Source organism: Micropterus dolomieu, unplaced genomic scaffold (genome assembly GCF_021292245.1).
Source record: "Micropterus dolomieu isolate WLL.071019.BEF.003 ecotype Adirondacks unplaced genomic scaffold, ASM2129224v1 contig_13338, whole genome shotgun sequence".
Lineage (NCBI taxonomy): Eukaryota > Metazoa > Chordata > Actinopteri > Centrarchiformes > Centrarchidae > Micropterus > Micropterus dolomieu.
This window is the reverse complement of record NW_025742324.1, coordinates 1,841-7,395: the sequence shown is the minus strand read 5'-3', so window position 1 is coordinate 7,395 and position 5,555 is coordinate 1,841. Positions and strand designations below refer to the sequence as shown.

Below are 5,555 nucleotides of genomic sequence, written 5' to 3'. Positions count from 1 at the left end.
AGTCCACAAACCAACGGGTGACGTCACCATGACTACGTCCATTTCTTACATACAGTCTATGCTCTGAGCTCACTCGCCCCTCGGGTCGTCGAGTACCGCGGTTCAAGTGCAATAGCATGGAATTAATACTGTCCCAAATGTATTGTAGCTGTGTGGAAAAGTTTAGTACTTGTACATTCAAATGTTTGAATGCAGGAGCCTCAATCTCATCTGACAGTTGGGGGGACAATAAACATAAAATTTCTCAAGCTACATTTTTGAAGGGGACACAAATAATCCAGCCAAAAGCGTCCTTGTATAGGATACGTGTACACAGAGGAAAGCCTTACTGCTACTATTACTGTAACATGGAGGCAGTGATGTCACCAAACTGCCGTGACTTTTTGGACTCACTCTTTTCTCCGTCTGTTTATCAGGCCAACAACACAAAGCAGTCGTTTTTTAAATCTGACTTAGGTTCAGGGGGTCACCGTCCGTCATGTTATCCTAATTATCTGGCATCCTCCACATGCTAGTATTTTAGGTTTACGTCTCTTAGATATTCACCTGCAGCTGATCTGCCACTGAACGTCACACTGAGCACAACCCAACACAGCGGTGGATCTACAACATTAATCGCCGTGTTAGTTGGAGTAAGAGATGCACCCGTTGGGTTTTTCCTGGCCGATTCCAATAACTGTTGAAAGGTCTGAGCTGCTGATTCTGATTCTTCTAACTGACAGCACACACAAACATCTTTGTAACTTTCCATAGTCATTATTATCAGGATCCCATCAGCACAAACACTGGCTATTCTCACTGGGGTCCATTCAGTTGTATGGTCACAATGAAAAACATAGATCACATGTCGCTACAAATATAATCCAGCTAAACATTAGGCCATTTAAAATATATTTGAATAGAAAATATTAGAAAGAAGACATTACCCTATTGCTAGTATTTTATTTCTTATTCTACTTAATTCTCCACCTTGTTTTAGTGTTTACTCACAAACTACAGTGATCTGCTCACCTTTTCCCTTCAGACACACCTACACCTGTCTCTCTCTGCCTGTTTCTGTCTGCTCTGACTTTATCTATCTGCGTGTGGAGGCTTTAATTACTTGTAGTGCTGTGTGTTTTCTATGCAGGCTTACAGGTTTTTAGCCTTGCTCTTGAACGCACCTCTGGAGCATCAAATTAGCTCCACCCAGATCAAACCCCCTCATTAGCTGAGCTTATTTAAAGCAGCTGCAGTATCATGGCTGCCTGTTTGTTGCCACATGAACCCTCTGACGTCTAGTTTGGCTGATTCCAAGGTTCCCTGTCTGGAGTGGCGTGATGTATTGTTCCTCACACAGCACCCTGTGTTAAGGTACAAGAAGCTTGAGGAGCAACAAGTAGGGTATGATAAATACCTGAGGTGTCTGCTTTTATAAATCTGTTTATATGTATGTGTTTTTGTAATTGTAGGCTGTCGGCTGCTGTTGTGCCTTTTGTAAAATTAGGATTTTAACCATTGCTGCCGGTCCACTCTGGCTGTAGTGCCTCCAACTGGCTCTCCCCTAGTTGACTATGCTTGTATTTTAGATATAACCAACTGGTCCGTTGTTTTATTTAACTTGTTGTTTTGTTCTTTTCAGTGGTGCTAGTGTTCGGCTTTTGGTGGAGGCTGGGCACGCTGGTCTGGGTTCCTTCACTGATTGTAGTGTTAATGCCACTGGGGCCCCATTTGGCAGTGAGCACATGCGGTGGGTAAGCTGGTGCACCCCTGGAGCACACTCTTAGTTAGTGCCTCCCCACAGCTGGCCCTGGAGCCCACTCCGCTTTTTTGTTTGGTTCAATAAGTAATAACTGGGAGTGTGTTGTTAAAAATAAAAGAACTTGTTTGCCAAACTTGTAAAACTTGTAAAAACTACTATTCCATTGTAATTTGATTATTTATTTGTATTATTCACCATCCTCTTTTCAGGCGCTTCCAGCTACTGATTATTAATAAAGAGCATTTCCTGGGATGGAAGTCCCCAGGTGGTGTCGGATAGTTAGATTCTGGTGGTGATTCCTCTTTTAGCGCCGCCACGAGACTGGCAACTGTTGTGAATTATTTTGGAGCTTTATAGCCTGAATTGTTCTCATTAATTACTAGAGCGATGGTGGTCTACACTGTCATCATGTAAAGTGTTATTTTCTAGTGTAAAGTTAGATCACAGTGTGAAAACTCTACAGCTCTGAGTGTGTGTGCTCCTCTCTGTATCTAACTGTCCAGGCTCAGCAGTAGCACATGTGTGTGAGAGCAGGCACTTGTGTTTTGGGAGAAAAGGGAGGGAGCACAGTAAGATAGTAAGATAGCATCAAAAACACTTACAAAGGAAAATCTAGAAGCAGATTTTGTGAGAGTTGTATTACAAAACATACATCAATATAGTCCATCACAGTAAGAATGTCCTGTTTCCAGCACAGAGCACAAACAACACCAGTTTATTCCACTAAAGTCAGGTTATGGATGAAATAGTATGATCAGCAGAGTGCATGCAGAGGACACAGAGAGGAGGAGCAGGCAGTCAGGGAAAAAACTGATTCAGGTGCAGCAGGAAAGAGAGCCAAGAGATGATGTGAAGCCAACAAACAGAGCTAGAAAAGGAGGTGAAAGTCAGTCGTTACATGGTTTTCATGTGGACTCGGGTCTCTGTTCTGGTAACAGAATGGGACTCTATTTTGCAGCGATCTCTGACTCACTCCGGTGGAACTTTTGGATTCTAATTGGTGTCTGTTTTTGTTGATAATAAAAATGTTGGTAAAGGTTCAAGCTTTCTTATCTGGCCCAAGTCTTGAATTTTTACACGACATTACTTGTCGAGCCAGGAGAGTTGAACAGGGGCAGGATGACCTTGACCAAAGACGGACAACCTGTATCTCAGAGACACATACGCGTACTTAGAAAGGTAAGCAGAAAACCTTTTTCTAAAATTTCTGCATAATAGTGTGTCTGAGTACAGGATTCTCCGCCCAGGTGAAGTTTCTGAAAGCTTCCTCACTCTAGAACCTAGTTAAAGTACAAAAAATTAAGGAAAATTGTTAAAAATGTAACTGAATTCACTAAAAATGAACTAAATTCACTAAAAAAGACAGAGCAGATACAGATTGAGAACAACTAGGGTGTCAGAGATGGGTGCAAATCTAAATGCAGGCAAAGTGCAACAGCAGCTAAATTTGCATGTGTGTGTGTGAACCATGGTGCGGAATATGTCCATGTCAAAGTGTGTAAAGCTAGTAGAGTAGATGCGCTTTTTGTGTTTAATTGTTTGCTTTTAAGGGTAAGTAGAGTAAGAGTTTTCCAGCCGCTGTTTTTAAGAATCGCAACGCTTCGACTGAGTGTCGGGGAGCTTCGATCCCATCAGAACAGGACTGCATAGGCGAAGTGAGCTGATGAAGAGATAAGAATTTAAGCCATTGCGGATACCGCGGATTTGGAGATTGCAGAATCACAGCTGAGTGCTGGGGTGCTTCACTCACTAGGTCTGGGCTGAAATGGGCAAGTTGGCTAATAAAATAGTCATCACGTGGCTACCGCGGACTTATATCGCAGGATTTCAACTGAGTGTTGGGGCTCTTCGATGGTAGGTTCGGACTGAACGGGCGGATGTGCTATAGCACGTTACCGCTAGGAGCCTAAATAGGACTGCGGCAGGGTAGGAGAATAAAGCGAGCTTAAAGAAGTATTACGCTCTCATGTTGAGGAAGTGGATTGAGTAGCGATTTATAAAGACAGATTTTGTGTTGAGGAAGTGAATCATTTCTGTCTAAGCCCTCATGTCGATGAAGTGGATTGAGAGGCTATTTATGTGTAAACTGGGCCTGTGTTGAGGAAGTGGATCAGACAAGTCCATTTGAAAGCCTAGGTAATGTATATTAAGTCAGAAGCCGGCAGGAGATAGGAGTCAGAGACGTACGTGCATGTAAATAATGCTGAAAATATAGTTAATAGCCGTGTGTTAAGAAAAAGTGCATATAAATGTTACCAAGGCCTAAAATAATAATACTAATAGTTTGAGTCTTGAAGCCTCATGTTTAAGACCATTAGATAAAAAGTATAAAATAATGACAGTTGAATAACTGATCTAATATTAAACTAACATAAAGCTTAAGGATAACAGATGAATAGAGTTGATATGGTGATATAAATAAGTATAAGAAGTTGATGGAAGGAGTTATAAAGTAATAGATATATGAGTATATATTGATGAAATAGTGAATGTGGACTAGTATAGTGTAAAAGTCTCAGATTGAATTGTGATAAAGCTATGTGCAAAATAAAGTTCTGAAGTGGCAGTCCACGCCTGAACAACGAAGACTGGAAGAGAAAAGAGAAAAAAAGGAGTTTTGCTCACGCTAGCAGAGAGGAACAGAGCAGGAGCTGAGGTGCAGCTGTGTGAGTGTCCATGTGGGGGAGGACAGCAGGCTGAGAGAGAGAAAAAGAGAGCAGTTCAGCCCTAAACCAAAACTTATGAGAGTTTTGTGACCTGTTGCACCTTAGTATAACAACACACGTTATGGCAAGTTACTCATGAGTTAATAATAACAGAAGTTATAAAAGTTTTTTGAACCAATAGCAGCTTGACAGTAAGCAGATTAGTAAAAGAACAGCAATGACTGCTGGATACAGAAAAGAAAAGTGCAGTTGAAACAGCCTACTGAAGTATTATGATAATAAAGGAAATTTAGTTCAGAATAACAGGCTGAAGACACGTTTTGGTCGAGGAGAAGGAACAAAACTAGAAAAATGATGACATCTGATAAAGTTTGCAAATTTATTGAAACATAGAAGTTCAGATTGATAAGCAGCAATGTGAGGTGTTATCTATGAAGGATTTAAGTTAGAGAAGGGATTGAGAGCCATCAATTTTCTATTAGATGTGAGAAAATCAATTTGATATTTTAATAGTTATTTTTAGCAAACTCTGCTTTGATGGTTTTTCAGTTGAATAGCTCTTTGATATAGAAACAAGGGGAGCTGCCTGAGTTTCTTTCAATGAATTGTTTCATTCTAGTTTCTTGGTCGTGTGGCTTTACAATTAAATGTCATTTTCCTTTTCGAGGCATGAAGGCCGACCAAATTCTAAAGTTTCCAGAGAGTAAGTGTTTGCTCGCAGTGAGTGTGCGATGGCTGTCCTGGGAGGCACACAGCAGGTGAAATTAAATGGTAAAGAGCAGAAAAAAGAAATATTAGCTGCAAAGGTGGTCAAAGGAGCTGTGGCAGCAACATATGTGGTAACAGCACAACTAAGTAGTTAAAGATAAAATAAAAGACGTCAGATAAGAGATAGAGAAAACTCAGAATGAAGGGAAAATAGGGAGAAACAGTTTGACCAACAGTTAGATAATATTGACATACTATATAGCCTTTAGTGAAGGAAAAGTAGTCACAGAGACAGAATAATGAAAGAGCCCATCCTGTTAGATAAGGTCTAAATAGATATACCCCCAGATGAAGAAACGTATACAGCAAGTGGAAGAAAGATATAAGTAAGTGCAGTCAAGGGCCAGTACAGGCAGAAGAAGAAGAAAAAAGAATTAGGG

At 40.7% G+C, this 5,555-nt stretch overlaps 2 long non-coding RNA genes across 2 annotated transcripts in view; both read left to right on the top strand.

Annotated features, from left to right (window-relative positions):
* Positions 1–1,215: 1,215 nt before the first annotated feature.
* On the top strand, positions 1,216–2,201 carry LOC123966396. The gene is made up of 2 exons (XR_006823972.1): positions 1,216–1,353; positions 1,622–2,201. It is a non-coding gene; the product is annotated as an uncharacterized LOC123966396 (long non-coding RNA).
* A 2,314-nt stretch (positions 2,202–4,515) lies between these two features.
* LOC123966394 overlaps positions 4,516–5,555 on the top strand; it is a 1,903-nt gene continuing 863 nt past the window's right edge. Inside the window, exon 1 of the long non-coding RNA XR_006823971.1 lies at positions 4,516–5,213. This is a non-coding gene — a long non-coding RNA (uncharacterized LOC123966394). The remainder of the gene's footprint in view (positions 5,214–5,555) is intronic.